The sequence below is a fragment of the Rhinoderma darwinii genome, chromosome 10 (genome assembly GCF_050947455.1).
Source record: "Rhinoderma darwinii isolate aRhiDar2 chromosome 10, aRhiDar2.hap1, whole genome shotgun sequence".
NCBI classification, from domain to species: domain Eukaryota; kingdom Metazoa; phylum Chordata; class Amphibia; order Anura; family Rhinodermatidae; genus Rhinoderma; species Rhinoderma darwinii.
Window position 1 is genome coordinate 25576762 of NC_134696.1, and position 12068 is coordinate 25588829.

A 12068-nucleotide genomic window follows, 5' to 3' on the forward strand; every position below is an offset into this window, starting at 1 on the left:
GCTGGCCACTCCATTACAGATAGAATACCAGCTGCCGGCTTGTTCCCTAAATAGTTCTTGCATAATTTGGAGGTGTGCTTTGGGTCATTGTCCTGTTGTGGGATGAAATTGGCTCCAATCAAGCGCTGTCCACAGGGTATGGCATGGCGTTGCAAAATGTAGTGATAGCCTTCCTTATTCAAAATCCCTTTTACCTTGTACAAATCTCCCACTTTACCAGCACCAAAGCAACCCCAGACCATCACATTACCTCCACCATGCTTGACAGATGGCGTCAGGCACTCTTCCAGCATCTTTTCAGTTGTTCTGCGTCTCACAAATGTTCTTCTGTGTGATTCAAACACCCCAAACTTTGATTCGTCTGTCCATAACACTTTTTTCCAATCTTCCTCTCTCCAATGTCTGTGTGCTTTTGCCCATATTGATCTTTTCCTTTTATTAGCCAGTCTCAGATATGGCTTTTTCTGTGCCACTCTGCCCTGAAGGCCAGCATCCCGGAGTCGCCTCTTCACTGTAGACGTTGACACTGGCGTTTTGCGGGTACTATTTAATGAAGCTGCCAGTTGAGGACCTGTGAGGCGTCTATTTCTCAAACTAGAGACTCTAATGTACTTGTCTTGTTGCTCAGTTGTGCAGCGGGGCCTCCCACTTCTCTTTCTACTCTGGTTAGAGCCTGTGTGTGCTGTCCTCTGAAGGGAGTAGTACACACCGTTGTAGGAAATTTTCAGTTTCTTGGCAATTTCTTGCATGGAATAGCCTTCATTTCTAAGAACAAGAATAGACTGTCGAGTTTCACATGAAAGCTCTCTTTTTCTAGCCATTTTGAGAGTTTACTCGAACCCACAAATGTAATGCTCCAGATTCTCAACTAGCTCAAAGGAAGGTCAGTTTTATAGCTCCTCTAAACAGCAAAACTGTTTACAGCGGTGCTAACATAATTGCACAAGGGTTTTCAAGTGTTTTCTAATCATCCATTAGCCTTCTAACACAGTTAGCAAACACAATGTACCATTAGAACATTGGAGTGATGGTTGCTGGAAATGGGCTTCTATACACCTATGTAGATATTGCATTAAAAACCAGACGTTTGCAGTTAGAATAGTCATTTAGCACATTAACAATGTATAGAGTGTATTTCTGATTAATTTCATGTTATCTAACTGTGCTTTTCTTTAAAAAATAAGGAAATTTCTAAGTGACCCTAAACTTTTGAACGGTAGTGTATAAGGGGAACATAATCCTTCAACCTGATTTATGGCCCATAGGTATTTTTTTTAACAGGTTAGAAAACAATGGATACTCTGAAGTATAGTTGAATGGTGACATCAGCAAGTGAGGAAGTAGCTAACTTCTCCACCTAATTGGAGTTCAATATAGATCCAGTTAACCGGCATCATACTACATAACTGCATGAAAAGAAAGGTAAGACATGGGATTTAGTTATATTGTACTCTCTGAGACACAAATCCTGGAATGTGTTTGGTCAAATCTCTGGAAATCTGTGTTAGCCCTCTTGCACACGACCGAGTGCCACTCGGGCCGTTTTTTATGGCATCCGAGTGGCACCTGATAGTTTTCACTGACCCATTCACTTTAGTGGGTGAATCGGGTTCATAAAACGGAACCGACTCTCTGATCCGTGGAATGATAGAACATGTCCTATCTTTCCACGGATCACGGACGGGACTTGGCGGCACACAATGTCGTGTGCATTTGGGCTTAATGGTTTGTATATGCCACAACGCCAGTTCATAATGTCCACTGAATATAAAGACATCATTACCCAACCGGTATACCCCACCATGGAAGCTTTGTGCCCTCATTCCTGTGGCAGTTTCCAACATAACAATCTGCTGTATCTTGTCACTGAGGGTCTCCCAGAGGCTCCATGGTGACATAGTTTCATGGCCCAGAAAAGCTGAGTTTGTCATTTAGCCAAATTTTTTGAGTGTTTTTCCATTGAACTGTTGGTAAAGCTACATCAACTTAACATAATGAGCTATCATTCCAATAACAAATTCAGCTCTGCTATGATTGTTTATCTATCTTCTCAGACTTTAGGTGGCGACTTCAACATCCCACCACCAACTTCATATCGTCAGTGTATTGTCAACTCCAGTCCTCAAGTACCCTCAACTAGTCATGATTTGAGAATATCCCATAGAGAGAACACTTCTGACAATTCCTGAAGCAATAAATATATCACCTGAGCAATGCTAAGGAAATCCTGAAAACATGACCGGTTGGGGGGCCTGGAGTTGAAATACACTGATGTAGATCATCTGACTGTATCGACAGCCCAAGGACTGGGCTATAGTTGGGCCAGCAGGGGGCAGTCTGAACCCTCCTTGTCACTAAGGGATTTGACTTGGAGCTACTCCTGAGTCTAAGGGAACCCCTGGTCTTTACCCTTTAACCCCTCCCCGGGTCACTTCCTAGAAGTAATCTCCTTTGGTGACGGCTGACGTGCTCTAGTACCTAATGGAGAGCATCCGCGGCCAAAGTTCCGCCAAATGCAGAACGAGGAGGCAGAGGGAGGCAGTGTGGACCAGGACGCCGGGGACAGGTAAATACAGGACGGCGGGGAGCGGAGAGTAACAATGACTACAGACTGGAGGTGCCATGTTTGCAAAATTTGATATGCTCAGTCAAGAGCACGTACAAGTCTGGCCATAGATTTGAAATTGGCCAACACAGTAATCCTGTTCTTCAGAGTGTGCATGTTTATTTCCATGAGATAGGGAGGAAAATGAGATAAGCAGCTGCCAGACACCTCTGGCGCTGCTTATCTTCTAGAAGAGTAGAGTATCGGGCAAGTTAAAATCCAATCTTTCCTCTGATGGAACACATCGGGGAACCAGTCATGAGTTTGCTGTTGGGTTTATCGGTTTTTGCCACTGTATCCACTGAAGAAATCTCATGCCCAGCGTCAGATACATTCACCAAGGAAGTAAATGTAACAAGTAGTGAAGTTTATGTGAAGGCTTCATCATCTTCAGTACAGAAGAGTCCAATTCACACCATTCCCAATATATTGTCTTCTCCTGGCTCGCAGTTCCGTGAGTTCCACACACGTGATCTGATACTATAAGGTGGCGCTACACCCCTGGACCTTACTAGGCATCATTTTACATTGTTTTGTTTGAAAAAGCTCCATGTGTCTTTGCTGTGACATGTTCGGTTCCCTACTGTTGGAGAAACGCTGCAGGTAACATTCTTTCCTAAGAATATGTGCAGAGTGCAACCGTGAGGATAAGGATCTGACTAATTCAATACAAATTGGCTGGTATACAGAAGAATGACATTTCACTAAAGAGTAAATATTTAAATGTCTTAAACCTGGCTCAGATGAAAAAGCTGCAATCTAAAGATTAAAGCATGTTCCGTAACCCCTCTGCTGTCAGTGGGATGAGAAATGTATTGATTATTGGATGTATGCCCCCTGGCATCACAAGTGTTAAGGTGAATGCAGGACAATCACACATGAGGCAGAACTAGGATAGAATGAAGATGCCAATCAATAGACCAAATTGTCTGATCATTTTCAGAAATAAACATTCAAACTAATTCAAACAAGTTTAGAAATTCATAACTCATCCAGGTTGCCCTGTTAAAAAATGGGAAATGTTAAAAAATTAACAGATTTGATGATGGTAGAATGACACTGAACTACAGAGGACGAAGTACTAAAAAAATTTTAGAATTTGGAAAATTTTAAATATGGCTGTAAAATAATATTTTTTTAAATTTCATTGTTAAATTTGTAGTTTTTGCACAAATTAGTTTTTACAAAAAATTACCTACATTTACATTCTATAGTTATCAGTGTATAAGGAGTGATCCCTAACCAGGGGGCTCTTCGGCTATTACAAAACTACAACCCCCAGCATAGCCCTGGCAGGCTGAGGTAGGCAGTGCATGCTGGGAGTTGTAGATTTGCAATAGTTGGAGGGTGGAGACAGACTTTGGAGACCACTGCTTTTTATTGTAGTCACTTTAGCCAAATCGTTCTGCAGTACTAGGACCAAAAAAAGTTAATAAATCTTGAGGTAGGATTGAGGAGACAAAAATATAAGAAAAAAATGGGAAATTAGAAAAATATTTTCCAATATGTTGTGAAAACTGCAATAGTACTTAATATTTTCTCCTTCTAGCAGTATGTTGGCTGCTTCTTACCATAGGGCAGAAACTTCAGACCCTCTCTAGATGAAGACATCTGTACAATGCCCTATCAAAAGCCAATACAACTGAACCTGTTGATGACTACTTAAAATGCCAATCAAGAGTCAGAAGAAGCATACCCCAGCCCCTGACTCCTTAGAAATAAGGTTTTACCCATTATTAAGGGCTTGTTCACGCATGGCCTTTTGTGCAATGGATGTCTCACTTTAACCGGCAAGGACATGTTTCATGTAACATTTTCTTGTCCAGAATATTATGGATACCCAAACAGAAATGTGAAAACTGAACCTAAGGAATCAGTGCAGTAGGATGAGTGCCATGAAGTCCCTCCGAGCTATGCTGAATGGTTAAGAGGGCTACAGAGGTCATTTATGACAACCTGCTTTACAGCCCCTTACTGGCATTTCTAGAAAGCATTTCTTGAGTAGAAATGCACCGTCTAGATCAGAATTATTAGGATATGAGTAATGTAAAGGTTTTCTTCAAGCTGTTTTTTTTTATTTTTATTTTTACAGATGCTGTTATAAGGGATGCTGATGAATTTGCTATGGTGCAAGATTGGCTTGGTGACAACAGTACAGAGTGCTAGTAGAGAATGACTGGCAGGTGCACATCAATGGTTGAATCACAGCCAAGATTAGGACCCCCTAATCTACATCCTGTTGAGGGGTCATTGAAGTTGACTATGCCATAACACTCTTTATACCGTAAAACAAACTAGTCACCAATCACAGGAACACTCAGTCACACTCTATAATGCATCCTTGTGAGTCATATACTGGCCATTCACACATCACACCTGGACATGTTTTCTTCAAGACGACCAGTAAATGACTAAAGAAAAGGAAACCTATATGACAAATTCCAGTCGCGTGTAGATATTAAATTATTTATCATAATTATCAACAATTGGGCTGTGGTATCAGCCATTTCAATATGGAGGTGGATTAATATAATGTTCCTAACTGGGATTATTGAAAGGAAGTCTAGAAAAATCTGTGCCCGCTTGATCACTACTTTATCTCACATATATCCAGTTCTGAGAGCCTCCAGAATTATTTTTTTACAGTGTTTGAAAATGCAGATTTAAAGAGTCTCTGTCACCAGATTATAAGTGCCCTATCGCCTACATAATCTGATCGGCACTGTAATGTAGATAACAAAAGTGGTTTTTATTTTGAAAAACAATAATTTTTGACCAAGTTATAAACAATTTTAGATTTATGCTAATTCGTTTCTTAATAGACAACTGGGTGTGTTTTTACTTTTTACCAACTGGGCGCTGTGAAGAGGAGTGTATGACGCTGACCAATCATTGACTTATCAGTGACCAATCAGCGTCATACACTTCTCATTGTTCCAGCCCAGCTTCTTTCACTGCACAATCACGCTGTGCACAATCACACTGTGCAGTGAAAGAAGCTGGGCTGGAACAATGAGAAGTGTATGACACTGATTGGTCACTGATTGGTCAGCGTCATACACTCCTCTTCACCACGCCCAGTTGTCTATTAAGAAATAGTCTATTAAGAACTGGTTTTTCTCAGGTGCTCGGAATAGGGTCCCAACCCAGTTGAAGATAGAAAGAATTGTATTCGGCACACTCTTGGAATATTTAATGGTGGCTTACCGCTCTTAGTGGCGCCACTAAGAGCGGTAAGCCGCCATTACTAATTCAGCGCCAGCAAAATCGCTAAACCAGTCCCCAGTACGGCTCAGTGCCCGACGAAGGTCTCACGACCGAAACGTTGCACATGTAGCCACTGACATTACGAAAAAAAAATCAAATTGAAATCAATTTACGTTAAATATTCCAAGAGTGTGCCGAATACAATTCTTTCTCAGGCTCCTAACATGTCCTGAGAGCTGCATTCTGGGAGTTGTAGTTTTGCAATAGCTGGAGACCACTGATATAGGTGTATATGCATACCTTCATTCATAGTATAATGCATGCATTCTCAGAGAATTAGTCTGGATATTAGGCTGGGCTTAGATATTTAGTCACTTAGGGATATAAAATATCAACACAAAAACAAATTAAACAAAATAAATCAGGAGACTCTTCACTTACCCGATGACAAAACTTTAGCTTCATCTGCTTAAAAAGAGTATAAACTGCCAGAGCAGATAACTGGTACTGCAAAAATTCCAGGAAGCCCCGACCACAGTAGAACATAGATACTATTCACAATGTCTGTAACTCGAGAACCACACTCAAGAGCTGGGATTAGACAAAGTATTTTGGCATTACCTGCCCGTTACAAAAAATGTCTTGCAGGGATAACTCGTCCATGAAACGAAGTCACATAAAAATAGATACAATATATAAAATAGAAACATTTTATATATTTTTTTATACATATTGCACAAGCTTCTTCATTCCGGAACATGCCTTAAAGGGGTTTTCCAGTTTTAGGTAAATATAGTGTATACATTGCATTATGGAAAGTTCTGCAACTTTCTAATAATCACTGTAATATATTTCTGCACCATTTTCAAGATTTCTGCTTGCAGTTATTGGGAAAATTATTGTTTATATTTAATGGCTAAAACATCATATAGAACTAATTCTTCCCATAGCTGAGAGTTTGTTGCAGTGTGTTCAGTCTAATCCAATGGTGAGGAATTAAAACACAAAGTATATTAGACAGTTACACAAAATAGTTCTGACCAATCTAACAGTGGGGCCAATAATCACGGAAAGTAAAGGGTTGATAACCATATGTGGTAAATTTCCCAGCAATGCATCCTGAGCACAGCAGCGGCTCAGATGGCTGGACAATTTTTTACTGATCGTCAGACTGCGCCCAGGTCAACTTTTCCTCAAATTTCTTATATTTTTTACATATTATAGTAATTATCTAATTGTGGCTATTGTCGCTATCTATTTCATCAGGGAACAGCAATGAGCAGTGACTTCAGCTTAGCCGCATTATCTGTTGGAGTCTGGGGTGGTCTAAGCCCCTCCCCCTGTCTCATCAGAGGCTCAGACTACAGCTCCGTCTTTTCACTATGCTTTACACTGTAGCTCTTCCTGTTCTGATTGTCTTCTGTATATAAACCCAAGCACACCAAGACATCAGTATATGAAGAGCTGATTTTCAGTACAGCAAGATCTGTCGAACAACTAATCCACCCCATTTGGAGCAGACTTTGAAGCCAATCATTTCCAACTAGGGTCTATATCTGATTGGATAATTTGAAAAATAACCCATAAAACCCCTTGCAGGGGCAAACTCAAGGTTCTTGAAGGGAGTTTTTCAAATGCATTGGGGTCTACGAAAGAGATAACAACATTTCTCTACTTCCCCTCAAACCTTGGGGGAAGAAAGTTGGAGAATTGAGTACAATTGGCTATACTCACTTTTTCAACTTTCTACATGTACTACATGACACATTCTTAAATAGGGGGTTTATGGGTTAGTGAGAGTATTCCTGTAATATCCTTAGTGGTATAGAATAACTTAGCAGTTAATAGCTATTATCTCTGGTGGCTTAGGTTGATAGAGGGGTTAATATTGACATCCATTATCCATGGTGGTCTAGGATGGTTAGATATGGTTATATACTGTATATCCCTGGAGGTCTAGGGTTGTGTAGTTGTTTTTTCATATTTAACTCAATGTTTTCTCCTATACTTCTCAGAGAAGGATTTCCGTGTACTGGGACCCCTTGTTTGCCAATGACATGTACATGTTATGTTTATAGGGTAGCTGGACTGTCAGAAATAATTTCCTCTGGTGAACCCAAGGAACCAAACTCTGACGCTGGTTGGACCTACTTAAATATATGAAAGGTTATGTACACCTTCGAAAACAATTTATTTATTTTTTTCATAAAAATGTGTATCAGTGTGTTTGGTGCAACTTTCTAATTACTTTTTATTAATAATTATTTTTACTTTTTGAGATACAGCTGCTTTGTATTCTGTATATAGTGCAGCTGTATCTAGCTCTGAAACCTGTATCTGTCAGGTCAGCGGCACTGACGGGTTCAGTGTCAGTGGGTCCTGCGTGGACTGATCCCGATACTGAGACATATCGGAGAACTGTATTTTATATCACTAATATATATAGTAGTAGTTGCTGACAAGGTTCTGTCTGGTAAACTTCTGTCAGAGACACAACTCCTTCCCTATTGGAAAAAGTTGAATAACAGTCGCTGACTGGAATGTAGGATTCCCAGGAAACCAGAACTGACCCGATATTCTGCACTAGTCAGAGACATAACGCCCCTTATGTGATATGTGGTCATATAAATCTGTTCAAGTGAATGCAGTTTGTTTTCCTTCGTAGCATCGGATCAGACATGATCCCACCGGGGATTTTGCTACTCGGTGTAATTTAATTTAATAACAGGTTTACTTCTGTCACCAATATAATCCCAGATTTAAACAGCTGGCTGAATCCCTGCAATAGAAGCTCACCAATGTGGATATCACAGAAAATACTCTAAAAAGAACACTTTCCCCTGAAAAAGTAGATAGATTTTTTTAAAATATTTACCCTTAAAGGTATCTCATAAGAGAAATTCTGTCCATACACCCTATTAGGACATATGGACATTATATGGGGGAACCCCCTCTATGATATAGAGCTAAGAACCGCTAAGAGCATACCCAGCCCGTCCATGCATTACATGGTTTCCCATTCATTTGAATGGCCATCATTTAATACTACAATTTCCCTGAAGTCACCACACAGGGGGAATGTTTGGCTGCAGGACACTTCCTCCACCGATAGTAGCTGATTTCTTCGTGATTGCAGGAGCATCGGCTGTTTTTGAGAAGGGGTTGTCTTCATGGGACTGCCCCTTTAAAAAGGACCTGTCAGCTCTGGTAACAATTCTGAATACAGAACTTGCCAGGCAGTGCCCAGCTCCCAGTAAAGGTGGCTATTTTAATAGCTGCGGTCCACACTATTGAAGCATGAAGTTTTGGGTAAGTAGATTTGTATATTTTTTTTTTTAATGCAAATTTGTTCTCCTCAGGAAAAAGGAAAGCCATTTATTTTGTGCCACCTTTTGGAGGTAGCTTTCCTGTAAGTCAATGTCCGACCCACAAAAGAGCCTTGAAACATGACTAGCCAAGCAAGAGTCTCCTCCAAAAGGAAGAGGAGCCCATTTGTAGACAGCTGTTTTGGGTTTTTCGACCCTTATTAGTACAGAGCAGGGTGGTGCTGGCTGGGTGAGAGGCCTTTGATTTAGTGCTTGGGGGTTGTTGGTTCTCATTGAAAAGACACAGCTGGTATGGAGTCTTATAGGCAATGATCGATGGGAAAAAGTATGCAAATTAGCTCTCCCCAGGAAATGGGCCATGTTTTAAGGCTCTTTTGTGGGTCGGACATTGACCTACTGGGAAGATACTTCCAGTAGGTGGCACTAGAGAGATGACTTTCCTTCTTCCCGAGGAGAGCTCATTTGCATGCTTTTTGCCTATAAGACTCCATATCAGTTTTGTCTCTTCAATGAGACCCATTTGTAGCACTAGGTTTCAATTTGGGAAGCTAAATGGCTCAGTGGTTAGCAAAGTTGTTTTGCAGCGCTGGGGACCTGGGTTTGAATCTGACTAAGGACAACATTCCCACACTCCAAAAATATTCAGATAGGGAATTTAGATTGTAAGCCCCATTCGGGACAGTTAGTGAGGACAACACTGTACAGTTCTCTGGAATATGGTGGAACTTTATAAGCAACATAAATAAATAAATAATTGGTTGAATAGACACTTAGGACTTATTCACACGACATGTTTAATTGGCCATATAACGTCCGTCACATGGCTGTATTAAAATCAAAGCATGTCTATGGGCCTAGTCACACAGCCATTTTTTTAACGGACCGTGTGAACGGCCCGTGAAACAATAGGACATGTCCTATTTTTGTCAGTTTTTGAGGATCCCCCAAGAGACTCAAGTCTATGAGGGATACGTGAAAACGCGTCCCGCATGGGTGAACTATTTGTCACGGCTAATTTGACACCCGTTCGTGTGAATATGGTTGTAGGGACTTTATTGACTGCTAGATCTGTGCACTTGCCAATGCCATGTGCATGAACCATAAATAAGATACTGCTTCTGAATAGCACCATCATTTAAAAAAAAAAAATGGCCTCATTAATATGCATAATCAGAGTAGACTCCGCCTACAAATCTTGTTCATGCAAATATTAACAGCAAAGATTTAGCTATGGCTAAAAGGTCACCTGAGCAGCCAAAACCCGACAGTCATGGTTCTTCAATGAGGCGTCCCACCATGGAGGTAGGAGGTAATGGTTGGAACTACTCATTCACGCTATCTTAACACTTTCTAAAACTAGTCTACAATGCATACAGGTGCTCAGGGTATTCATAATATACAGTGGGTGCAGAGGTAGCAGTCATACCCATGCCCTCCTGCCACATAAGAAGGCACCAGTATTCTAAATGACGCATGGTAGGTAGGTGGGGCCCTCTTACAGATTATGTTTTGGCGCCCTGGAGCTTCAAGTTACACCTTTGCTTATCAGAATACCAAAATGACATTTCCCTACGGCCAGCCATTTGCTCCCTATTTCCTTTCTTTATTTATGCATCAAAAAGTTCATATTAGGTGAGAACCCCTAAAGCGAGATTTAATTTATGGATCATTTATATCTCAGATCTTATCTAATAACATAAGGTAGGCGTTGATAAAGAGATAAAACACTGTTAAATTCGCAATATCGAGGCATGATTCAACGTATTGTTTTGTTGGTATAATTTATATTTTCCATCCTGTCATCTAGTCTGCAGTACGCTTAAAACAGCTGCTATTTATACCGCTGGGATTTGCGCTGGTGCCTGGTGTAATTTTGCTGTTGGATCCGGTCCACACACTTGATGTTCCAAACTCACACCTCTTTTGGATAAATAATGTACCCCTTACAGAGTATGAGCCTGTCAAAGTACAAATGCCAAAACTGGGACTCTCATTGTTTCCAATAAAGAAATGAATGAACTCAGGAATAAAGAAAAAGAATGTGTGATATAACAAGTGATATGCTCACGTTATAATGCAGTGTGACGTGCTAGCTGGATTATAATGTTAAAGGGTAGATACTTGGTATTTAAAAATTAATAGAAATATCAATAATATGTTTCAAGTCAGGTAGGCCAGGGCATGCATCCGGGGAGGTAGATCCGGGGAGGTAGATCTAGGGGGTGCAGAGTTAGCAGTTGCACCTAAGACCTGGTGCTTGATGGGGCAAATCGGAAGAGGACACTGGTATTATAAATTGAACATGGTAGGTGGGGAGCCCTGTTGCAGATTTTGTATTGGGGCCTGGGAGCTTTAAGTTACACCCCCTGACTGCTTTTACTTTATTATACAAAATAGAAAACATAGCTCACACTTGCCAGACTGGCCAGGAAACGCCCCAACAAAGGGGAGACCTACAAGACTCCCGGGATAGCAGACAAAGCTCTCAGATGCCATGTCCCCTTTAAAATATACTAACCTCTCCCCGTTCCTGCTGTCCTTTTCACCCCACGGTGCACTGCCGCAGACAACATCCTGCAGGAACGGGGACAGGTGAGTATGTGCACGTCTGGTCTGAGGTCTGTATTACTTTAGGGGGTCTATATTTATTTAGCAGGTTTGCAGTGTGTATTTATTTAGGGGGTCTGGTCTGGGGTCTAAATTTATTAAGGGGGTCTTCTCTGGAGTTTGTATTTATTTATGGGTGTGATGAAGGGTGTCAAATGCACTAGTTGGGGGCTTATTCTATATCAATGGATAGGGCATGAGGCAAAAAATATCCCTCTTCGTAGGCAGCTTTTTAGAATCTTCCTAATGTCCCTTCGCAAATCTTGGCAAGTGTGACGTAGAAATAATTGACCACAGGACAAGAACCCAATTATTTACATATT